At 37.7% G+C, this 27,021-nt stretch overlaps 1 protein-coding gene across 3 annotated transcripts in view; it reads left to right on the top strand.

Annotated features, from left to right (window-relative positions):
- NRG3 (neuregulin 3) overlaps positions 1-27,021 on the top strand; it is a 1,094,021-nt gene that overhangs the window by 280,965 nt on the left and 786,035 nt on the right. The gene's annotated exons all lie outside the window — the stretch shown is intronic.

Here is a 27,021-nt window from a genome sequence, read left to right as displayed (position 1 = left end):
AAAAACACAAATAAACAAATGGGACCTAATGAACCTTAAAAGCTTTTGCACAGCAAAGGAAACCATAAACAAGATGAAAAGACAACCCTCAGAATGGGAGAGAATATTTGCAAACGAAGCAACTGACAAAGGATTAATCTCCAAAATATACAAGCAGCTCATACAGCTCAGTATCAAAAAAACAAACAACCCAATCCAAAAATGGGCAGAAGACCTACATAGACATTTCTCCAAAGAAGAGATACAGATTGCCAACAAACACATGAAAAGCTGCTCAACATCACTAATCATTAGAGAAATGCAAATCAAAACTACAATTAGGTATCACCTCACACTGGTCAGAATGGCCATCATCAAAAAAATCTACAAACAATGAATGCTGGAGAAGCTGTGGAGAAAAGGGAACCCTCTTGCACTGTTGGTGGGAATGTAAATTGATACAGCCACTATGGAGAACACTGGAGGTTCCTTAAAAAACTAAAAATAGAACTACCATATGACTCAGCAATCCCACTACTGGGCATATACCCTGAGTAAACCATAATTCAAAAAGAGTCATGTACCACAATGTTCACTGCAGCACTATTTACAATAGTCAGGACATGGAAGCAACCTAAGTGTTCATCAACAGATGAATGGATAAAGAAGATGTGGCACATATATACAATGGAATATTACTCAGCCATTAAAAAGAAACAAAATTGAGTTATTTGTAGTGAGGTGGATGGACCTAGAGACTGTCATACAGAGTGAAGTAAGTCAGAAAGAGAAAAACAAATACCGTATGCTAACACATAGATATGGAATCTAAAAAAAACCCAAACAAACAAACATGGTTCTGACGAACCTAGAGGTAGGACAGGAATAAAGAAGCAGACGTAGAGAATGGGCTTGAGGACACGGGGTGGGGGGGAAGGTAAGCTGGGATGAAGTGAGAGAGTGGCATGGACATATATACACTACCAAATGTAAAATATATAGCTAGTGGGAAGCAGCTGCATAGCACAGGGAGATCAGCTCAGTGCTTTGTGACCACATAGAGGGGTGGGATAGGGAGGGTGGGAGGGATACGCAAGAGGGAGGGGATATGGGGATATATGTATATGTATAGCTGATTCACTTTGTTATACAGCAGAAATTAACACACCATTGTAAAGCAATTATACTCCGATAAAGATGTTAAAAAACAAAACAAAACTAAACAAAAACAAAAAAACAAATGCACAAACCCAGCTCAGCAAAGGGGCCAAGCATAGAGGCACGTAAAAGAGAAATGGCTGAGGAAAGAGGTCAGGATGCTGGAATCTTGCACAGGCTGGTTCTTGCTCAGCCTTGTGAGGGATTCTGCAGTACCAGTCACAGCACCTGACACATGGAAGTCATTGTGTACTGGAATTGAAATAATGCATGACCAAGGATCAATTAGAAAAAGCCTCCAGGTGTGATGCTCTGACTAGGACTTCCAATACTATGTTGGATAGGCATGGTGTGACTGGACACCTTGTCTTATTCCTGACTTTAGGGGAAAAAGCTTTCAGTTTTTCACCATTGAGTGTGTTTTAGCTGTGGGCTTGTCATATATGGCCTTTATTATGTTGAGGTATGTTCTCTCTATATCCACTATGTTGAAAGTTTTTATCATGACAGAATATTGTATTTTTTCAAATTATTTTTCTGCATCTATTGAGATAATCATAGGGTTTTAATCTTTTGTTCTGTTAATGTGGTGTATCACATTAATTGATTGGTGTAGGTTGCGCCAACCTTGCATCCCAGGGATAAATCCTACTTTTAATGTGTTGTTGAACTTTGTTTTCTAATGTTTTGTTGATAATTTTTGCATCTATATTCATCAAGTATATTGGTGTGTAGTTTTTCTTGTGTCCTTACCTGGCTTTGGTATCACGGTAATGCTGGCCTCGTAAAATGAGTTTGGGAGTGTTTTACTCTTCTTCACTTTTTTGAGAGTTTGAGAATGATAGGCGTTAATTATTTGTTAAATGTTTGGTAGAATTCACCTGTGAAACCTTCTGATTCTAGGCTTTTCTCTGTTGGAAGGTTTTCGATTACTGATTCAGTCTCCTTATTTGTTATTGTTCTGTTCTTCGTTTATTTTTTCTATTGTTTTTCTGTTGTCTAATTCATTTATTTATGCTCTGATCTTTGTTATTTCCTTCTTTCTGCTATCTTTGGGCTTAGATTGTTCCTCTTTTCCTAGTTCTTTGAGGTGTAAAGCTAGGTTGTTTGTCATCTTTCTTGTTTCTTAATATTTGTATTTATTGCTGTAAACTTCCCCTACAAACTGCTTTCACTGCATTCCACAGGCTTTGGTATGTTGTGCTTCCATTTTTATTTGCTTCAAGATATTTTTATTTTCCTTTTGATTTCTTCTTTGAACTATTGGTTATTCAGGATTGTGTTGTATCTTTTTACCATATTTGTGAATTTTCTAGCTTTCCTCCTGTTGATTTTTAGTTTTATATCATTGGTTAGAGAATATACTTGGTATAATTTCAATCTTCTTAAATTTTTAAGACTTTTTGTGATGTATAATATGATCTATGTGGAAAATGCTCCATGCGCACTTGAGGAAAATGTGTATTCTACTGCTTTGGATGGAATGTTTAGTATATATCTGTTAGATCTGTTGGTCTCAAGCATAGTTCAAGTGCAGGGTTTTCTTATTGATTTTCTGTCCGGATGATCTATCCATTGTTGAAAGTGGGGTCTAGAAGCCCTCTACTCTTATTGTATTGACTATTTCTCCTTTCAGATCTGTCAGTATTTGCTTAATATATTTAGGTGCTCCAATGTTGGGTGCATACATATTTATGATTGTTATATCTTCCTGCTGAATTTACCCTGTTATCATCATATAGTGATCATCCCTGTCTCTTTTTATAGTTTTTGCCTTAAAGTCTTTTGTGTCTGATAAAAATATAGCTACCCTGCTTTCTTTTGGTTTATCCTTGCATGGAATATCTTTTTCCATCCTTTTATGTTGAGCCTATGTGTGTTCTTAAAGCTGAAATGAGTCTCTTGTCAGCAGAATATAATTGGATCCTGTTTTTTGGTTTTTTTTTAATCCATCCAATAGCTACTGTATGCCTTTTGATTGGAGAATTTAATCTATTTACATTCAGAGTAATTATTGGTAGGTAAGCATTAGTAAATGCTTGACATATTCTTCTGTTGATGATCTCTATTGCATTTTGCATTTTATTTATTTTGTTCTTCAGCTCCAGAATTTCTGTTTGATTCTTTTTTATGATTTCTATATCTTTGTGTACTTCTCATTTTAGTCCTGTATTGTGTTCCTGATTTTGTTGAATTGTCTTTCTGTGGGTTTTCTTGTTTTGTTTTGTTTTTATGTTTTTGTAGCTATCTGAGCTTCCTTGGAAAAGCTATTTTGAATTCTTTACCAGGTAAATTGCAGATCTCCATGTCTTTGGGGTTAGTTACTCAAAGATTATTATGATCCTTTGTTACAGTCATGTTTCCTTGATTTTTCATGTTCCTTAAAGTCTTGCATTGCTGTCTTCACATTTGAAGTAGCAGTCACCTCCTCCAGTCTCTAATGACTTACTTTAGGGGAGAAATACCTTTTGTCAGCCATGGTAGTGACCTATGTATGTGCTTGCTTCATACTTCTTGCTCCCTCTTGTGGCTGAATTCTTAAGCTTATATGCTTTCCCTTGATCCTGCCATGCAGTAGGTTGGATGCTGACAACCTCCCTTTTGCTTTTCCAGAGAAAGTGCTAAAGCTCAAGTTTGTGGTCTCTCCCTAACCTACGGTTTGGGGCAGGTTTTCTTTGCATACTCGCTAGCTATCTGCCAAAGCTCTCCCTCAGCACTGTACAGGGAGCTGGTCCCAAGGTGGGGTTGTGTATGGGTGAGGCATGCAGAATGCTGGGAGTGCCCATGGGCCAGTGGGTGGGATCCATGGACAAGGTGTCTCTAGTGGCTCTTGGGCAGGCTTCTTGATGGGGTACACAGTACCGTTGGTAGCATCTGCATCACTTGCATGCCTTCTGAGAGTCCTGTCTGCTGCTCTCCCAGGCTCTTCCCATCCCTCTGTAGTTCAGTAATGACACAGTATTCTGGATGAGGTGAGAGAGAGATGGCAGCATTTTACACAGCTGTGGAACTCAGGAAGTCACTCACATGCTGTCACTTTCTTCAACGAGAGAAATTTGGGGCTGAGGAAGATCTCTTTTGGCACTGAGCTGTGCTGTCTTGTGGGAAGGGTGATGTGGATAAAGTTACACTGTTCTTCATATGCATCCAAACTTTCCAGTGCATCCAAACTCATATTTTTTTGCTCCAGTGGCGTGCTGGAACACCTCTGCTGGGCGCCTCCCACAAAGTCTCTTTCATCCATGAGTGATTGTCTAAGACAGTGTTCTCCAGGGGCTCCTGGGTTGTGGCTGAGAAGGGTTGGTGCTGGTTCATAGGACACTGCAGGATTCGCAGCTGGAACAAAAGTCGGTATGCCTGTCATCCAATACACAGGTGGGTGATACTGCTCCCAGGTCCCTTGGCATATGGTGTTGGATCCCACAGCTCCAACAAAGGCACTTTTGTTTGTGGGTCATTGCTGCATCGTTATTGTTGAGGCGGGGGAATGCAATGTGGGATGTCTTATTCAGCCATCTTGCTGATGTCACCATCCATTTACCTTTTAAAAATAGGTATTATATAATATGTTATAGATAATGGAAACTGCTTTTTGAGAAGGTGGTTATTGCAGTGATGAAATATCCCTAATCTCCTGTCTACTGTGCCATATATTACTGTAATTATGAAAGAAACATAAGGAAATGCCATAAGCACTCTCCATTGGGCCTCAGGCTTCACCAGCTCTCATATGGCTGTTGTATAAATGCTAATTACGAACATATGATAATAAAGAGGGAATGGCTACTGCTGACATATACCTGCTAATTTGGTATCTTATTTATGATGGCAGGGTGAGGTGTATAATCAAAGACGGTGGAAGACAGAGACTGTTCAATAAAGCAGCATCCTCTACTTTGCTGGCTGAGGCAGGCTGTGAATTTGTTTCAAGTTTGTTATACAGTAATTAATTTCATTAAAACAATATTGACTGGTGACCCAAGACCGTGTAGCCTTATTTAATATGTGTGTAAACATATGCTTTTTATTTCCATAATTTATATTTCATCCATTTATAAAAATAATAAAAGTTCAATATAGAACAGAGTATAGAAATATATGTAAATAAGGTAGCAGAATCCTCTCTCCTAAGCTCAGCTGCTACCATTTCTTCACTTTTATGCATATCTGTTTTACTCTAAAACTAAGTGATTATTTTCTGATTTACGTGGTAGTAACTGTTCAATAGAAAAATACTTTAAAATACAGAAATATGGGAGAAATGATATTGCTCAGTGTTGAAGCAGAGAGTTTTCTTTGTTCATAGGATTTGGCCATTTCCATCTTGGGGGAGCTAAAGCGGCTTATTCTCAATTTGTCTTCTTTATTACTGTGGACATGAAATGTTTTTAGACAAAGTTTAACTTTCTGGAATCTCAAAAAGAAAGATCAATATTAATTCCTTACACTTCAATAGACTGTTTATAAAATTTGTATTTATTTTTCCTACAAATATTCATTATGTCCCCTTTTATCTTTAAAGTCAGATGTACCTGGATCCCAGTATCAGTTCTGTTCACCAGCTGGGTGTTATGTCCAAGTAACATAATTCATCTAAGCCTCAACTGCCTTATCTAAAAACTATAGAATAAAGTTTGCCTCATCAGATGATGTGAGCCTATATGAAGTGCCTGGCAATAGTTGATACTTGGTAACTATTAGCCAGCTTCTTTTCCCCTTAATTAATGTCAATATCATCTATTAATTCTGCCATTGTATTTGGCAAAGTGTCCTGTTATTGATAGAAATATCCCTTGGGTAAACATTTCCATAAAAAGGTCTATAAAGAAGAAGCTTCCAGTGAAGTTCCAGAATTTGGAATTTAAAGAATTTATCCCCTTACAAACTTTAGGTCCCAAGGTGTCTTCCTATCTGAGTGGTTTGGAAGAAGACCCATGGAGTTTAAGATGATGTTGGTATGTTTGAGATGCCTAATACTTTTCTATTTTGTTACATTTTCCGTGGCTGTTAATAATATAGGTATGATCATCAGCATGGAACTGCAATACACATGAATTTAAGTTGGAAGTATCAATTGTTATTAATATCTCATGAGAAGGAACTATTTTAGAACTTCATAGTAGTTTATACATGGGGTTACCATGGCAACAATGGAACTTATATATTTTAAATTTATTCCTTAATTTTCTTTAAACTACTTTGTAACTGCCTCGGCAGGAAACCCTGTCTGTAGTAATGACAGTGATTTAATGGTCATTATGAAGTTTAATGGTCATAATGAAGTCCAACATTCTTGTGATTTGCTTCGGGGGACATTGACTTTGGGTATCTTTGGATGTACTATTAAAGCAATGCTAAGCCCATTTAAAGTAGACAGAGTTTACAGGGAAGAGAAGTATATTTTCTTATTGCAATTTATCATCCAGTAATAATGGTGAATATTGCCACTCAAAATTTAAGGCCAAATGTAACTCAAGAGTGAGCTGACTAATGGCTGTCTTGCTCTTGAAGAAAGTATATTGTTTTTGCATTTAACCAAGCAGTCATTTTAAAGTATAAAAAGCTATTTAATAGCTACAAATCTTATTCCAGAAAGAATGTTCAATCTTTAATACAAAATGAGCCAAAGAAACAGCCTGCTGGATTGTTAAAGGAAATAACCAATATCTCATATTTTTTTTTCTTATAAATCTCTTGCTTCATTTCAAGGTCGCACTGATAACAGGTTAGAGGTTTGTGTGTTAGGAAATCTACTTTGCAAAATATGGCTATTCATAAATTAACCCTGAAGCATTTAAAATACTGTGGCATCAATTCAGCACATCTATTGGATGCCAGTTCCAGGAGGTTAGGAAGGTCTGTTAGAGAGAAATGTAATATTAACTGGAGAATCCAAACAGAGGAGAGGCAAGGAATGCTAGGTAGATAAAATGGCAGAAATGAGTACCACTGACAGAGTATGTATGGTGTGAATGCAGAGTAAGGTATATATAAGGGTGAGGGAGGTATAGAGAATTTCTTGCCAGGTGAGAAATTTGAGCAGAAGTCTATCTTCTAGGAAATGGGCCAGATGGAATAAAGATCATTCAGTTTTGTAGTATGTTAGTGAGTGATGTTTAGGGCAAAGGAGAAAGTTATGCTCATGGTACTGTTGCTTCTGGGAGGATAACATCATGTGATTAGGATTGGGAGCCTTGTGGGGTTGTTCAGGTCAGTCTCCTACCTTTGTGCCCAGTAATGATTATTGTAACAATAAACTACTTTTGCTTAGGCGGTTTAGAAAGTATGATCTCCATTTACTTGAAAGGGAATCCTTTGTCTTGCTGGGACGGTAAGTGAATCATGCTGAAATGAATGAAATATGCAACCCAGTTGTATTTAGTGACTAGCAATTTATTCCCAATTCATTTTATAAAGGAAAATGGCTAATATATGGTTTGTCCATTGGAAAAAAAATTAATTTTTCATTAAGGCAAGAGTTAAGTTTACATTTTCTCAAAAATTATTCTAAATTTGTCATCTAAGTATTTGAATAACATATTTTGGCCTTGTTTTTTAATTAGTTTCCCGTAAACATGTCTATGATATCTGTTAGAGAATACATTTTAATGCGTATTTGTGTGTATATATTGTATTTAAGAGACTAAAAAAGGAGGCCTTTAAGAGGTGTTTATGGTGTTAAAATCTCAAGTCTTCCTAAAGTGCATCTGTTTGGATAAATTGGATGTATATTCTTCTCTAACTGGTCCAACTGTTGAGTTTAATGAGGCTACAGCTGATGCCAATTGTGAATGGAGACTGCAAATTTATTGTCAAATCAACTCTCCTCTTACATTGTTTTGAGATCATTCCTTTGGGCTTATATACTTTTTCTTCACATGTTAGTAAAATGCCACAAATGCTTGCTCTTGAAGTCTTGAGAGATGTGGCATATTATTATTATTTTTATGGGAATCTCTCTCTCTTTTAACACTCTCACTTGATTAAAATAAGAGGGGTTTTTTTTTTTCCTTTTTTCAACCTGATCATTTGCACACTGGAAATGAAATCTCTCCTGGGGATTAGTTTAGACACTCATGCTTTCCATTCAGGTGAAGGTGTGAAAAATACATGACAAGGATTTTATTCAAATAGGGCATGAGAAGTGAGGAACAAGAAGAAACTGAGAGGATTTGGCTGAATATTTTTTTTCTATGCTGCAAATTTCATTTTCTCTGAGAATTGGGAGGAAGGAAAACAAAACAGCAAAAAGGTGGAACAATAGGAAGGCCATATATGAAAATCAAACAAAGAAACATGATTTGGTTTAATCTAACAAAGCAAAGTCTTTCATGAAGGCTGCAAGTTACAGAACAGGTGTATCTCCTGAAAGTAACACTGCTGATTGCGGCAGCTTAGGAAGCTAGGGTCAATGACAGACATGCATATGCAGTGGTCCTTCATCATACTCAGGAACTTAGTCTGGCATTTAAAGCCATGATCCAGGGGGATTAACCAAGATGGCGGAGTAGAAGGACGTGCTCTCACTCCCTCTTGCAAGAACACCAGAATCACAACTGGCTGCTGGACAATCATGGACAGGAAGACACTGGACTTCACCAAGGAGGATACCCCACGTCCAAGGACACAGGAGAAGCCACAGTGAGACGGTACGAGGGGCGCAATCAGAGTAAAATCAAATCCCATAACTGCTGGGTGGGTGACTCACAGACTGGCGAACACTTATACCACAGAAGTCCACCCACTGGAGTGAAGGTTCTGAGCCCTCCGTCAGGCTTCCCAACCTGGGGGTCCGGCAACGGGAGGAGGAATTCATAGAGAATCAGACTTTGAAGCCTAGTGGGAATTGATTGCAGGACTTCGACAGGACTGGGGGAAACAGAGACCCCACTCTTGGAGGGCACACACGAAATAGTGTGCACATCGGGACCCAGGGGAAGGAGCAGTGACCCTGGGGGAGACTGAACCAGACCTACCTGCTAGTGTTGGAGGGTCTCCTGCAGAGGTGGGGGCTGGCTCTGTTTCACCGTGGGGACAAGGACACTGGCAGTGGAGGTTCTGGGAAGTACTCCTTGGTGTGAGCCCTCCCAGAGTCTGCGATTAGCCCCACCAAAGAGCCCAGGTAGGCTCCAGTGTTGGGTTGCCTCAGGCAAAACAACCAACAAGGAGGGAACCCAGCCCCACCCATCAACAGTCCAGTGGATTAAAGTTTTACTGAGCTCTGACCCCCACAGCAACAGTCAGCTCTACCCACCACCAGAGCCTCCCATCAAGCCTCTTAGATAGCCTCAACCACCAGAGGGCAGACAGCAAAAGCAAGAAAAACTACAATCCAGCAGCCTGTGGAACAAAAACCACATTTACGGAAAGATAGACAAGATGAAAAGGCAGAGGGCTATATACGAGATGAAGGAACAAGATATAACCCCAGAAAAACAACTAAATGAAGTGGAGATAGGCAACCTTCCAGAAAAACAATTCAGAATAATGATAGTGAAGATGATCCAGGACCTCGGAATAAGACTGGAGGCAAAGATTGAGAAGATGCAAGAAATGATTAACAAAGACCTAGAAGAATTAAAGAACAAACAAACAGAGATGAACAATACAATAACTGAAATGAAAACTACACTAGAAGGAATCAATAGCAGAATACCTGAGGCAGAAGAACGGATAAGTGACTTGGAAGACAGAATGGTGGAATTCACTGCTGCGGAACAGGCTAAAGAAAAAAGAATGAAAAGAAATGAAGACAGCCTAAGAGACCTCTGGGACAACATTAAACGCAACAACATTCGCATTATAGGGGTCCCAGAAGGAGAAGAGAGAGAGAAAGGACCAGAGAAAATATTTGAAGAGATTATAGTTGAAAACTTCCCTAACATGGGAAAGGAAAGAGCCACCCAAGTCCAGGAAGCGCAGAGAGTCCCATACAGGATAAACCCAAGGAGAAACACGCCGAGACACATAGTAATCAAAGTGGCAAAAATTAAAGACAAAAAAAAATTATTGAAAGCAACAAGGGAAAAACGACAAATAACATACAAGGGAACTCCCATAAGGTTAACAGCTGATTTCTCAGCAGAAACTCTACAAGCCAGAAGGGAGTGGCATGATATACTTAAAGTGATGAAAGAGAAGAACCTACAACCAAGATTACTCTACCCGGCAAGGATCTCATTTAGATTTGATGGAGAAATCAAAAGCTTTATAGACAAGCAAAAGCTAAGAGAATTCAGCACCACCAAACCAGCTTTACAACAAATGCTAAAGGAAATTCTCTAAGTGGGAAACACAAGAGAAGAAAAGGACCTACAAAAACAAACCCAAAACAATTAAGAAAATGGTCATAGGAACATACATATCGATAATTACCTTAACATGAATGGATTAAATGCTCCAACCAAAAGGCACAGGCTTCTTGAATGGATACAAAAACAAGACCCATATATATGCTGTCTACAAGAGACCCACTTTAGACCTAGGGACGCATACAGACTGAAAGTGAGGGGATGGAAAAAGATATTCCATGCAAATGGAAATCAAAAGAAAGCTGGAGTAGCTATACTCATATCAGATAAAATAGACTTTAAAATAAAGAATGTTACAAGAGACAAGGAAGGACACTACATAATGATCAAGGGATCAATCCAAGAAGAAGATATAACAATTATAAATATATATTCACCCAACATAGGAGCGCCTCAATACATAAGGCAACTGCTAACAGCTATAAAAGAGGAAATCGACAGTAACACAATAATAGTGGGGGACTTTAACACCTCACTTACACCAATGGACAGATCATCCAAAATGAAAATACATAAGGAAACAGAAGCTTTAAATGACACAATAGACCAGATAGATTTTTGATATTTACAGGACATTCCATCCAAAAACAGCAGATTACACGTTCTTCTCAAGTGCGCATGGAACATTCTCCAGGATAGATCACATCTTGGGTCACAAATCAAGCCTCAGTAAATTTAAGAAAATTGAAATCATATCAAGCATCTTTTCTGACCACAACGCTATGAGATTAGAAATGAATTACAGGGGAAAAAACGTGGAAAACACAAACACATGGAGGCTAAACAATACGTTACTAAATAACCAAGAGATCACTGAAGAAATCAAAGAGGAAATCAAAAAATACCTAGAGACAAATGACAATGAAAACACGACAACCCAAAACCTATGGGATGCAGCAAAAGCAGTTCTAAGAGGGAAGTTTATAGCTATACAAGCCTACCTCAAGAAACAAGAAAAATCTCAAGTAAACAATCTAACCTTACACCTAAAGAAACTAGAGAAAGAAGAACAAACAAAACCCAAAGTTAGCAGAAGGAAAGAAATCATAAAGATCAGAGCAGAAATAAATGAAATAGAAACAAAGAAAACAATAGCAAAGATCAATAAAACTAAAAGCTGGTTCTTTGAGAAGATAAACAAAATTGACAAGCCATTAGCCAGACTCATCAAGAAAAAGAGGGAGAGGACTCAAATCAATAAAATCAGAAATGAAAAAGAAGTTACAACAGACACCGCAGAAATACAAAGCATCCTAAGAGACTACTACAGGCAACTTTATGCCAATAAAATGGACAACCTGGAAGAAATGGACAAATTCTTAGAAAGGTATAACCTTCCAAGACTGAACCAGGAAGAAACAGAAAATATGAACAGACCAATCACAAGTAATGAAATTGAAACTGTGATTAAAAATCTTCCAACCAACAAAAGTCCAGGACCAATGGCTTCACAGGTGAATTCTATCAAACATTTAGAGAAGAGCTAACACCTATCCTTCTCAAACTCTTCCAAAAAATTGCAGAGGAAGGAACACTCCCAAACTCATTCTATGAGGCCACCATCACCCTGATACCAAAACCAAAGACACTACAAAAAAAGAAAATTACAGACCAATATCACTGATGAATATAGATGCAAAAATCCTCAACAAAATACTATCAAACAGAATCCAACAACACATTAAAAGGATCATACACCACGATCAAGTGGGATTTATCCCAGTGATGCAAGGATTCTTCAATATATGCAAATCAATCAATGTGATACACCATATTAACAAGTTGAAGAATAAAAACCATATGATCATCTCAATAGATGCAGAAAAAGCTTTTGACAAAATTCAACACCCATTTATGATAAAAACTCTCCAGAAAGTGGGCATAGAAGGAACCTACCTCAACATAATAAAGGCCATATATGACAAACCCACAGCAAACATCATTCTCAATGGTGAAAAACTGAAAGCATTTCCTCTAAGATCAGGAACGAGACAAGGATGTCCACTCTCACCGCTATTATTCAACATAGTTCTGGAAGTCCTAGCCACGGCAATCAGAGAAGAAAAAGAAATAAAAGGAATACAAATTGGAAAAGAAGAAGTAAAACTGTCACTGTTTGCAGATGACATGATACTATACATAGAGAATCCTAAAACTGCCATCAGAAAACTGCTAGAGCTAATTAATGAATATGGTAAAGTTGCAGGATACAAAATTAATGCACAGAAATCTCTTGCATTCCTATACACTAATGATGAAAAATCTGAAAGAGAAATTATGGAAACACTCCCATTTACCATTGCAACAAAAAGAATAAAATACCTAGGAAAAAACCTACCTAGGGAGACAAAAGACCTGTATGCAGAAAACTATAAGACACTGATGAAAGAAATTAAAGATGATACCAACAGATGGAGAGATATACCATGTTCCTGGATTGGAAGAATCAACATTGTGAAAATGACTATACTACCCAAAGTAATCTACAGATTCAATGCAATCCCTATCAAATTACCAATGGCATTTTTTACGGAGCTAGAACAAATCATCTTAAAATTTGTATGGAGACATAAAAGACCCCGAATAGCCAAAGCAGTCTTGAGGGAAAAAAACGGAGCTGGAGGAATCAGACTCCCTGACTTCAGACTATACTACAAAGCTACAGTAATCAAGACAATATGGTACTGGCACAAAAACAGAAACATAGATCAATGGAACAAGATAGAAAGCCCAGAGATAAAGCCATGATCCAACTCCTGACTGCCACTCCAACTTCACATTCCCCCACTCTCTCATGACCCCTAATGCCTCTAACTTTTTGCAGTTTCGTGAATACATTGCTGGTTCTCATAGCTCTGTAAATATGCTGCCTTTGTTTGCCATGCCCCTTTTCTGTTGCTCCATCTATTGGACTCATCCTTCAAGATTTAGTTCCAGTACCATTTTATTTCTCTGCTGTCTCCCTCTGGGTTACCTAGATGACCTTGGACCCCTTGTACTCCCATAGCACTCTGAGTTCACTCCATTTACAGTTCTTCTTACAGAGTATTTTAAGCATGTTTTACTTTTCTGCATCTATGATTAAATGGAAAGAGCCTAAGAAATAGATGCCTTATTTAGGTTTTAAGCCCCATGGCCTCTGGCACCATCCCTAGCACTTAGTAGGTGTATAATAAATTTTGATTGAATATAATTTGCAAGTTGGGATACAGAATAGAAGGTGGTGAAAATGGAATTATTTAACATTTGCAAGATATTGTCCTAGACTTTCTGGGAAGAGAGGTAGAAACAGAAATAAAAACAGGTCACTTTTCAAAATGAACTAGAAAGGGAAAGACACATGATTAACTCACATATAAAGCTATGTGTGAGTTCTGTCAGGAAGTCACTTGGGGGAGGGAATTGAGTGGAAGGTGAAATCCAAATTTCATTTCACTGAGAGGTGGTAGAAAGACTTCATAAATAAAAAAGCATTTGAACTGTGCCTAGAGGTTCCAAAAAGAGGTTGTTTATTGTTTTTGTTTTTCTTGATCAGATATTTACTGTGCTCACAGAGCCTGCAGGAATTTAAACTCTATTTCTACCTAGGTTGACAAGCATGAATTTAATTAGCCTTCTCAAAAAATTAATAAAAAAAGCAAATCACATTTCACCACCTAAATACCATAGAATCATATAAGTATCTTATGCTGAGTGATTATGTGAAAGAAGATAATGTACTTACTCTGCTGTCTCTTAGCAATGCTTTGACTCCCCAATATGCTGATGGCTTGGGAGAGGAGATGAACTCAATTTGGAGGCAAAAAAGGAAATTATAGAAATTTGGTGAAGGACCCAGTGTAATTCTATGTCCTGTGTCCTTCACCAAAGCAACAAGAAATGGGACCATAAGTGAGAAAAACACCGTTAGCAATTTAAATAACTCAGGGAACAACCAAGTATTTGGCTCTAAATGCAGGGTTTTTCTAAAGTGTGGACTACTGAAAAGAATGTTTCAAGGATAAAGACTAAAATTCACTCAGCCCTTGGTCAGCGCAGGTGGTGGTATAGAAACAATTTCAGCATCTGATCTAGACACTGGTATTTGAATGGACTTATAAATGATCAGCAAGGAGATGAAACTCCCTCTAAATCACGGAAGTATAAACTAGAACAAATATAAATCTGGCAAAATTTAAAAATATGTACAATATCTGGAGTTTTGAGGGGTGTGGGGAAATATACACTATAATACACTGTCAGTGAGTTTAGCCGTTGGTTAAACCATTCTGTCTTGAGCTCAGGATGAATTATGTTATTTGCTAAAAGAGAAAAACTGGAAAGGGACAGAGTATAGGGAAAAATTAAGAAATTATGAGTTCTGTTTGGAACATCCTAAAAGATATCAGGAATTCAGGTGGGGATCAGGCCATTAGTATGCGAATTTGGAACTCCAGGAAGGAATTCAAGCTGGAAGATATGAGAGTCACCAGCATAGAAATGGTACATGAAGCTATGGGACCTCAGTCATCAGTCACTCATTTCACAACTGTGAATTCGTTGTCTGTTATATGGCATGCACTGCTCTCAGAACCTGTGTGGATGATATGAAAACACGAGCAATGGGTCCCAGCTCTAAGGGGGCACATATAAAGAAGCGCTTGCTATAGGGTAAGTGATCCATAAAATACATAAAATGATCACATCATTTTATTTTGTATCTTTAGTGGCCAGCTCTTTGCATATACTGGCTACAGTCTAAACATGGATTTGCCCAAGGTGGGTAATTTTTTTCTCAATTTTACTGATAAGGAAGCTAAGGCAAGGGGACTTGAAGTGCATTTCATGTATTCACTGGTAGTAATTGGAGTTACTCGATGTCAGACTCTGGTCTGTTTCATTAAAAGCCTGTTCTCCTTTCAACCATCTTCACTCACTGCTTTTCAATAATAGGCCTGTTGTCACTAAATCCTAGGCTTCTTGACCCACACTGTCTGAATAATGATCACAGCATCCCTCTAGGAAAGAAAGGTATCAACTGCAATTAGTTCTATTTGATGGATGGAAATCCTGGCTTACTTTGAATTTAAGGAAAGTAATTAAGGTTGCTCCTGGGCCGGTCAGCCATGGGGAAGCTGGTTCTTCACATTCTTCTTAGATTCATATACTGCAATGTATTGATTCTTACATAAATATATTTAATGGCTTGATATGACAAAGTGGCCCATCACTCTTGATCATCCCCCCTACCAGTGATTCCCAAACTCTCCTATGAGCTGCACGAAGCTTATATAGATAGGGAAAACTTCCTTAATGGAATGGAAAACAAAACCTTATTTAACCAGAATGGATTTGTTCTTAAAGCAAAAGAAAATAGACCCGTTTTTCAAAGATCAATTCTTATTCTCCAAGACTTCTGCAATTATCTGTTGAATTTGAGTTTAGTTCAAGTAAAGATTGATTTCCAGGACAGGTTCAGGAGCTCAAACATTATAGCTAAAGAAGAGGTGGATAGCCATTGTACCTGCATACTTGTGAGCTTAAAGTTATACATAGAAAAGTGTCAAGTGACTCAACAACATTCACCAAGTTTTCATCTTTTGGGGGGGTTCCTGGAGAGGGGGACGTTACAGGGCAGGCTGCATTAATACCAAGTGCCCTGCTCTGTCTGAAGAGATGCCATCATTTTGTTGATCATTTTATATGCCAAGGATACTGTTCTCATTGCAAAAGTCAGTCAGCTTGTCATCTCCTTGTTCTACTCCTCATCTCTTTTTGGACAGAGGAAACCCTCCTTAAGGTAAGGGTAAAGAGAAGGCAACAAGTTGCTAGCTGCCCTTTCTCACTGAACCCAGGCGAATGCACTGAGGTATCAAGTAAGTGAACATCCACTTGTTCTCAGTCTATGATTCTTGTTACTGGCAGAGAAGCCAGTAAGTAAAACCAAAACCTTGTGGGACATGTAACCGTGGGATTTATTCCTTTTCAGAATATTGGAAAGCCAGGAGCTCTTTCCAGCATATGAACTCAATTTAACCCTTTTATACATAAGCTAATGTCTTCCCCTCATTACTTAATTCGTATGATAAAGCTCTCCAAACCTCTCCATGGTCCCTTACCTAAAACAAAGTCAGCTAAACCATGTGAAGCCCCACTTCTAATTACTGGTTACTTTATTAAAACGCTCTTACCCCAAAGGGAACCAGTTGGCAGGGCAACAGAGAATGGAGTTTGGGCCAAAGACTATTGATCTTCAGTTGAATTCCTATGGTGCTCTTCTTTCCTCTCCCTTGTGGCTTAAAGTATGCAAATCTCTCATGCCAGGAAAAGAGACCACTTTTCTCAGCCTGTTTTTCCCTGTCTCTTTTCAGGAGGTCTAATTAACCTATACAGTTTCTTCCAGGTTTACCAACAGCTCTTTCACATGATTTTCTTATCTTATACAATTCTCTCTTCTTGTATAACAAATTTCTCATTTGACCTTCCACTCAAACAAAGATTATCTTAAAAATTGTCCACAACTGAAGAAATGACTTAATCTAATTCTCAAGGAAAATGCCTCCCTTCTTGTGCATCTTAAGCTTTGCTGTTGTTATTTTAAGTTTTGTGCATATGAACTTTTTATTCTGGCCTTTAAACAAATGTTTATCAATCATATGAAATTTGGATAATATGGACAAGCACAAAGAAGAGAAAACGTATCTGAATATAAGTATAGTATTATTAATGTTTAAGCAATATAGTTGTTAAGGGCTTAGATTTTTGATTAGCTATCATTGCCACTCAGTACATCAGTAGGCAAATGAGAAATATGAATTCAGCTAAGGCCATAAATGGTGGAAAGTCCCTGACATACCATTGTGTAGGGTTAGGTGGAGGCAGGGAAGGGAGTGCTCATTTAGAAGTAGTCAGAGAAGACCTCTCAGAGCAGAGGCCTGAATATTGAGAAGGAACATTCTAGGAAGAGCAAAAGCAACACCCTTGCTTGGGGACACTTTTGGCCTGATTGAGGCTAGAGCCTTCAGGTTAACGGGCAAGATGAGCAGTGGTAGATCTAAATTCATTCTCTGGTCTCTAAGACCAGAGAATGGAGGCTCCTTGATGCCATGGTAAGGAGTATGGGTTTTAAGTGTGATGGGAAGTAATAGGTCAGATTCAAGCAAGAGACCTATATGATTGGATCTATAGTGGTTTTTTTTTTAACATCTTTATTGGAGTATAATTGCTTTACAATGGTGTGTTAGTTTCTGCTTTATAACGAAGTGAATCAGCTATACATATACATGTATCCCCATATCTCTCCCCTCTTGAGTCTCCCTCCTACCCTCCCTATCCCACCCCTCTAGGTGGTTGGATCTATAGTTTTAAAGAATAACTCTGGGGACTTCCCTGGTGGTCCAGTGGCTAAGAATCCACAGTCCCAATGCAGGGGGCCTGGGTTCAATCCCTGGTTGGGGAACTAGATCCCAAATGTGTGCCTCAGCTAAGAGTTCGCATGCTGCAACTAAAAGATCCCATGTGCCGCAAGTGAGACCCAGCACAGCCAAATAAATAGATATTAAAAAAAAAAAAAAGAATAACTCTGGCTGATGTATGTGCAATGGATTTTAGAGAGCAAGAGTACAAGTAGAGGTGGGGAAGATGAAAGGTCAGGTTAGCGATATGATTTTGAGGCAGAGATGGCAGTACATGGCTGAAAACCAGTAGAGAGAGAGAAAAATAAAAAGAGTCCAGAAAAACAACATTTTCCCCTACTCATAATGGAAAACTAGGGGAGGAGCCAATTTGGGGAAGGGGGCCAAAGAAGGGGAAATGAAGAATTCTATTTTTGGACATTTTAACTTGAACTTGGTTATAGTAGTCTGGGGTTCAAGGGAAAGTTGGAATTCAAGACATAAACCAATAGTATTAGAAGTAGAGATACAAGTAGAGGTAGAAGCTCTAGGTGTCATTATAGTATTTACTTTTCCAATCTTTTTCATATTTGATTTAATATATTTTTTCCAAAAAACACATTTTAATACCTCTTTATACTCGATACAACTTGTTTATTTAAAAAATTATATGTATGTGTATGTACTGTGTATATACATTTTTTTCATTTATTATTTGCATATAATACTGATTTTCAAACCATATATGCAACTGAGCTGGGTCTTAGTAGAAGGGGGGCAGTGGCTGCTACTCTCACTCCCTGACTCTCCTTAGCAAGCTAAACCTGCAATTTTATCTCAGTCAGTAGACGTACTGGAAGAAAAGGCCTGAATGATTTTAAGAACTTTGATTAAAAAATACAATTTGCACTTCATGTCTGACACCTAGAACTAATAGATGCTCAGTAATTATTTATTTGCAGACTGATTGCAGTCTCTCTAGAATTATATGAAGGTGACTTTTCCCCTTTGCTTTGGCAGAACAGAATAGTGCAATTTATAATAATGTTGATTTGTAGGCAGAATAGCTTATTTTAATTTGCATTTGCAAAATTAGGGAACAGTTGATATTTTTCATACTTTCTTCAGATATTTGTTGTCCTTTTGTAAATAGTCACTCATATTTGCTGCCTACTTTTCTACTGGGATCACTTTTCTTTTTCTCATTGTAAAACGATATTTAAAGGATATCGAAATGTTTCTTTATCATAAATATATTAAATATTTTTCCTTTCTGGTTTGTTACTTACCTCTTAATTGCATTTATGTGTTTCTTCTTTTTTTGAGGGTGGGTGTGGGTGGAGTGTGCAGAAGAGATTAATATTTTATGTTGCTAAATTACCCTATCTTAAGATATGCTAAAGGAAAATAACCCTTGAAAAAGCAAGGCTTCTTTTTGCAAATTGAAAGAGGTTTCAACATTCCAAACAAATGCAAATAAATAACTATCAAACCTAAGTACATCTAGTCAACATTTTAAAATTATAAGTCAGCTTGCCAGTTGTTCTCTTGCTATTCGTTTTCTATTTGTCCCATCTGTCCTTTGTTCTCTTTTCCTCTTTTTCTGCCTTCTTTTGAATTAATTGAATATTTTTATGATTCTATATTATCTCCTTTGCTGGCTTATTAGGTATAAATGTGTGCTTTGTTATTTTAGCTACTGCTTTAGGTTTTATGGCATATATCTTTAATTATCACCATCTACCTTTAAGTGATATTACATCACTTCATGTGTAGTATAGGAACCTTACACTGCTCTCTTCCATTTCTTCTCTCCTGGCTTTTGTGCTTTTGTTTACATACATTTTAATTTTATGTATATTGTAAGCTACACACTGCATTATTATTTTTGTTTAAACAATCAAGTGTCTTTAAAAAAATTAAATATTAAGAAAAAAACTTACGTATTTACCCATGAGTTACTGTTTCTGATCTTCATTGATCTGTTTAGATCCATAATTTTATCTATATTAGTTTCCTTCTGCCTGAAGGACTTGCTTGAATATTTCTAGTTCTGTGGGTCTAGTGGTGATGATTTTTTATGTCTGAAACAGTCTTATTTCACCTTCATTGTTGAAAGATATTTTTGCTAAGAAGTTCCATACCCTACCCCTCACCCAGTACTTTAAAGATGTTACTTGACTGATTTCTTGCCAGCATTGTTTTTGATGAGAAATTTGCTGTCATTCTTACCTTCGTTCCTGTGTATGTAATGTATCTTTTCTTTCTTGCTGCTTTTAGGGTTTTTTCTTCATGGTTGATTTTAAGAAATTTGATTATGCTATTCCTTAGTATAGTTGGAATACTATACTATTCTATTCCTTAGTATAGTATAGTATTCCTTAGTCCTTACTATAGTATAGTATAGTATAGTATAGTATAGTATAGTATAGTTTAATTCTTTTATTCTTTTATTCTTATAATTCTAATTCCATTTTTGTACTGGGATTCCTTGAGCTTCTTGGATCTGTGAGTTTATCGTTTTATCAAATTAGGGAAATTTTCAGCCATTATTTTTTCAAATATGTCTCTAATTCAATTAACTGATTTTTCTCTTCATCATGTGTCATATTTCCCAGCTTTTTTTACATTCCTGGTAATTTTTTATTGGATAGCAGATACTGTGAGCTTTGCTTCTTAGATGCTGGATATTTTTTCATTCCTATACATAATTTTTAGCTTCATTCTGGGATGCAGTTCATTGATTTGGAAAGTATTTGATCTTTTTAGTTCTTGTTTTTATGACTTGTTAGGCTGGACTGCAGCAAAACAAGTGTTCAGTCTAGGGATAATTATTCTTGAAGTGTTCAGTCTAGGGCTAATTACTTCCACTCCTGAAACATGACTCTCTTAAGAATAAACAAATGACTATTAATTTAACCCTGAATATGACTTAGTGGCAGTGGCATCCAAAGAGAACAGCGAGGGGAATGGTCCACCTTGTACAGAATTTAATAATTGCTGTGTTTACTGTCAAATTTTAATAAAATATATGTGAGCTTCAAATTAGTCCATTTTTATTTCCCGTTCTACTTTGTGTTTTCATTGAGGTTAATTCAGAGAACTCCTAATTATGCAGTTGTCTCCCAACATGTGTGGACTCAGCCACATGTGTTTGTTTCTAGAGTAAGTTCTTAGAGGTTTAACATTGTTTAAACTTTCTTCAGAGGATATTACTCTTAGTTGTGAGATTGAAAAGTGCCCACCGAACTGAGAAGGTATCTTGAGACCAAACAATGAGGCAGGCAGCTCCATATAATCCATGGATCAGTTTATTATAGGGTAACTTACTCACAGGGTAAGATTGGATGGATGGTGATCTGGAAGCATTCACAGCTGTACTCAGCACCGCTGAGGGGCCACTGGGACAATTTTATAGTTAACCTAGGGTAGGGGGGTATGTGCTTGGAAACAGGAAGTGCATTCCTAAGTCAAGATTTATCAATGAGTAACTACTTTCTTGGGTGTTGGGAATATGTCAGGGAAGGTCTTCATTATTGTTTGGAGACTCCCTGGGCGTAGAGGCCACCCAGACCTAATGATCATTCAACAATGTCTAGTAGTACAAAGCCCTTGATGACAGAGAAGAGACTTACTATGCAGTACAGCCCTGGATAGGGTCAGTGGAAGGACAGGAAGAGCTGAATGGGCCCAGGATGGAGTCAGTTATGCTAACAGCCATACATTAGTTATTTAAAAAGTTCTCCTTGCACAGCTTAAGATTCCTCCAATTGTTTGTGTTCTTTCTGTATTAGTCTCTGTTTTCATATAAAATGGGTTTCTTAAATGTTTGTCAGTATTTGCATATCTGCTCATATCGATACAGTGTGCACAAAACCTATTTGGAGGCTCTTTATGGGTGGATGAGAATTGTCTACTTTGGTCACTATCCTGGAAGATCTCACTAGGAAATCTTCCATGTCCTTTGGGGGTAGTCAGATTCCTCAGGGGGGGGAAAAAATAAACCTTCCACTGTACTATACAGGTGGAATATACTCAATGATGAAAATATGGAGATAAAGGTGAGGGAAGCATGGTGAAAGTAAACCTTCATTTAATTCTCTAGTGTTTAGCATTTTGTTTTCACAATGCTGTATCAATCTCACCCAGTCAGATTACTCAGAATAATGATCATAGTTGACTTGTCCAATCCCCAACTGTGAGCGATGTGGTCCTGAGACTCTGTTTTACCTTCTGGGGACTCAAACTCAAATCTGCTTCCATAGTTATGGAAGGTGAGTAACCCAGCTCTATGGAGGAGCCTAAAGTGAGAGAGGGATCTATATGTTTCTTAACCAGATTTTCAACAAGTCCTCCATTGTTTAATTTGCTTTTTATATCTCAGTTCCAGAGGTTTCATTTCTGTCATTCCTCCAGATCTGGGGAGGTTTTGAATGTAAATTGAGTTTCTTATCAGTTTTTCTAGCTTCTAAAGTAACTATTCATCTTTCTCTGGCTGGCTGAGCCAGTTACATTACTCCCTCAGATTTCCAGCATCCAAAATTTTTTTGGTTTTGTTGCTTCCCATTCCTTCTGTTTATGTGAATTCATACCTTCTTGAAATTCCTTTACTGGAGATAATTTTTAGAAGTTTCATTATGAAGCAGAGCTCAATGCTATGTTCAGCTTACCATCTTAAATACTGTGCATCTGTAAATGTCTTTCTATTTTATTCATGTGTGTAAAATTTTATGTCAGCTTAATATTTGTATCTTCATTCATACCTATAGAGTTCTTTTATTCTTATAATTCTAAGATTTCAGCTAGAGGTACTTAGGTTTGCATTGTTATTTGTGTGCATTTGTTTGAAATGTTAAGAACTCTTTTCAGTTTGCAAAAATAATCCTTATAAGTGGTTTTCTTTTAAGATATCTTAATTATTTTGCCAGTTTCTTTAAATCTGTTCTTGTGCTCAGGAACAACAATTATCTGTATTTCAGGGTTCCATACTCACTCTTCTTTACATGTTGACATCTCTTTTATAATTGTATCTCCTTTGTTTTTCACTTTCCATCTGAATTCTGAAAGTATATCTCAAGCTTTTATCTCTAATAATAGCAGATTTACATTTCCGTAGATTTCATTCTACTTTTTTCTGCTTCCAGTGTGAATTTGGATTGTACGATTTGTAGTTTGCTTAATATATTTCCTTAACTCATTTACCTTACTTATCATTTACCCACTTGGTTTTAAATTTCAACAACTTCTCTCTTATGTACTTCTCCTGTTTCTTTATAAGTATGTAGTTTTATTCCTTATTAAAGGTTCTATGTAGTTTCCTCAAATTTTCTTCTGATCTTTCAGTAGCTCATTTTTATAATTATGTTTTTCTTCTGAGTTTTCTCATTACTTTTCTCTTTACCTTACTCTTCAGAATTTCTTCCCCCTCCCCCCTGCCCCATCTCTCTCTCTCTCTCATGCTTAAATGAGGTAGGATCTCCTTACCTGGCAGATGATTTGGTAGATACTGGTTCTACCCTCTGCCTACTTGTGTATAAACAAATTACCTTCTCAGCTTAGATCTTAAGCCTTAAATTTACCAGGTATTTTTATGATGGTCTACAACAACTAGACTTATTTATGTCTTCCCTGATCGTTGTCTAATTCTCTGAACTACTGTAGGACACAAACAAATGTTAGTTTCTAGTTTATACTTCTGAATCCAAATTCTTCACTCAGCACATTACCAGAGATGACTTTATAATGGAATAGACTGCCTCAACATAGCTCTACCTGCTCTGAGCCTGTTGTGTATGAAATATACTACCTTTCATTCTGTGCAGAAAAATGGCATGGGTGGGGGAAGGTGTGCCACACTGTTCAGCTCACAGAGTATATCTGAAAGGTAGAGAGGGCACGCGTCCAGATGTTCAGATTAGTAGTCCCTTGACTTCTGAGTCAGTGAATTGTAAGTAGGTAAAGCTAAAATCAGAGTCTAACATTTTCCAGGCACTCTCTGTGTAATCACATCAAACTTAATATGCTGCTTGCTAAGGCTGTGTTTTTATTTTCTCCATAAAAGCCCATATGTTTCACAATCCGACCCCCAAATTTGAAACTCAGCATTTCATTTATTAGCTGTTTGACCTTGGGCAAGGTCTCACCAACACTCAAGTCTCTCATTTTTAGAATGGGGAATAAGACATATTCCTCACAGCAAACCTCACAGAGGTTTGCTGTGAGGATTGAATGAGATAATGTCTATGAAATGTGTAGTATAATGTAGGCATAGAATACACACTTACTAAATGTTAATTACTAGCAAGTAGTGTGAGCTTTTCCAAGATTCTCATTAGATCTCTAGCCTTCATTTTTTATAGTGTTATGAGTTTTCATGTTTTTTCTCATTCCCAGCGTTTGGGGTTGAGGTACTCTGTCTCGCATCAGTGGGCAGGTGGTGGTAGCACCAAGCATGCTCTGAGCATCTGGCCTGGGGTTTCTGGATGGGGTAGTGAAACCCAGGCATGTTGTTCTCTGCTACACTCCATCTGAATTATAGTTAATGAATTGACATCCAAGACGCCTATTAATAGGCAACATTTTGGTGTGAAATTGGGAAACACCATAGGAGAAAGAGCTTAAAATCCAAGTCTGCTCATGTGGCTAATCATGTTGACCAAAAAGGCTCTGTGTATGGGGAAATCTTCTGACAGGCTTTAGAGCTGCTTTGACTTTAAAATTTGTACCCAAGGAAGGCTGTGTTTCTATCTGTCTTTGATTTGTTTTTAATATGGACAATGAATCCCAAACTTGAAGAAAATGGTTTTAGCAAGCTCTTGTAATATATGTCCGTTGGGAAGTGGCTTCATCAGCTGGAGGGTGTAACAAAGAAATCTGGGTTTGAATCTCAGCTCCAAGACTCCAAGATCCTACATGGTGATCCTGGGGCTACTGCTAATATTCAGTGGGATCCAGCTTGATTATATCTAAAAATAGAGATTGCCTTCAGTCTTACCAGCCACAGAGCCCATCATGCCAGTATACGAACATCAAGGCCTTCTAATTATGGCTGTCTGTAAGACTTGAGCACAAAGGTCTGCGTGGTCCTTCTCACTTGACCCGTAACATATGCTACGGTGAACCACTTAGCACAGGCCCTTCCCTCTTCCTTCTGTTCATATCAGCCCCAGCAACAGTGATTCATCACAGTTATGGTACCAATAGTTGGGTTAAAAAGTGAAATTACACCTCTCTTTAGTGCTTCTATAATTTACCAAAATCAACAGGGAGTCTTCACCACAGGCCCCTAATGTGAAAGTTTCTGTACAGGAAAATCCATAAGCTGGGGTGACTTTCGAGTTAAATTACATTTTACGGCTCAAGAAAAGCTTTTCTAGGTTTTCACCACCATTATAAAGCAAAGAAGATAATTTCAGATCCAGTTTACACAACAGATCACTTCGGGTTGATACGGGCTTTATGTTAGTGGCATGGAAATAGTTGCCTCTGCACATTGATATGTAGTGAAATAGGCTGTAAAAGGTAAGATCAATTTTCTATTAAAAGTAAAAAGGCCAGTAGAGCGGGAGACAGTGGGGGCTTTTCCCATTTGTCATTCAGGACTGTTTGACAGTTTTACATTTGCTGCGGAAAGTACCAACTGGTATTCTGCAGTAAAGCTTTAGGAAATACGCACAGGGATGCAAACGCACATACACACCGACGCAGATAGTGCAGACCTACATAAATGGGCACAAAGAAAACCACACAGTTGTCACGTACATGGACATGTATTCAAGCATGTGAACACAGACACAGCCACGTAGCAAAGGCATGCACTTACAAATGGGAGGACATTTATCAAATGATACAGTGAGACAGCCAAGAGTGACAATGGCAGAGTCACACAAAATCAAGATGAAGCCTCATGCATTTAGGAGCCCAGAGACCTAGAAACACTTAAGTAAATATATAGAGACACAAGTGTACTTGTGTGCAGACACACACAGTTACACACAAACAGAAAAACATACAAAGTGAGACCCAGAGACAAAGGCAGATAAACACACAAAGATAAACATTTAGGTACACATAACACAGATGTAACCCAACCACCTGTGCAGCTTGATGCTCAAAAACATAAGCCCACACTGACGTGCATATAATTGTGGCCTCTGTACCTCTGGTTAACAGTGTTTCAATTGTGTACTGAGTTCTGTAGAACTATTTCTGTGTGCCTGAAGTCTTCACTGACTTCTCCTTCTCCTTTATCTATTATATTAGGACTACTTTGAAGTTTAATTCCTTCCAAATTATGTTTTTTTTTTTTTTTTTTAGGTTTAATGACCTTAACTCAGATCCTCATGTTTCATCTAGAATATTATAGCACTCACCTTACTTCCCTGGCGCCCATCTTGCTCCCCTCCAACTCATTCAAAATTACCATTTGCGGTACATCATGATTGAATACAAGAACTGCTTCTAAAACCAAAGAAAAACATAAGGTTTACTGAGCCCCTCCTATATGTTAAGTGTTGTAGTATCTTTAGTCACATTACTGTAACTGCATTAATTCCATATCCCTCTTTTCAATCTTGGGTAATTTCTCTTTTCTCCCTTTATCCTTATATCTTTCCTGTCATTTAACTTTAACCCTGGTTTCTCTTTATGTACATGTTTTTCCCTATCCCTATAATTTTGCGCATCATTACACCAATCTTTCCTCATTCTAGCCTCCTTTAATAATTCTATTATGAATATCTGTTTGGCCCTTTGCCCTTGACAATGAAACTCCATTTCTTCTATTTCCCGTTGAGTTTAGAGATCCCACCTGTCCTTCAATGCCTCATTTATTTCCATTTCATGCCTTAATTAGTATTCTGTATACTCTTGAGGCTATAATAATTAGCACAGAGCTTAGCACTTAATTTTTCTTTCCTTCCTTTACAGTATATCAGTTTCATCTCCCTGCCTGAATTACAATCCTTCTGAAGGCAGCATAAATTCCACTTTATCCTTATCCTGTCCGTGCATATTCAACCTCCAGGTTATTACTCTGATAGGCTTTGGTGTACTCCACACCCTCATTCAGGGTCAGGGCCTTTTCAATTGATTACTTTCAATGCTCCACCTTCAGTCTCAACTAGGATTCCAAACTCCAGACCGGTATGTCTAATTTTACAATGCTTGAAGTCACCTTATGCCCGATGGGTTTTTAATTT

The sequence above is a fragment of the Eubalaena glacialis genome, chromosome 1 (genome assembly GCF_028564815.1).
Source record: "Eubalaena glacialis isolate mEubGla1 chromosome 1, mEubGla1.1.hap2.+ XY, whole genome shotgun sequence".
Classification (NCBI taxonomy): Eukaryota; Metazoa; Chordata; class Mammalia; order Artiodactyla; family Balaenidae; genus Eubalaena; species Eubalaena glacialis.
This window is presented reverse-complemented; position numbering and strand designations above follow the sequence as displayed.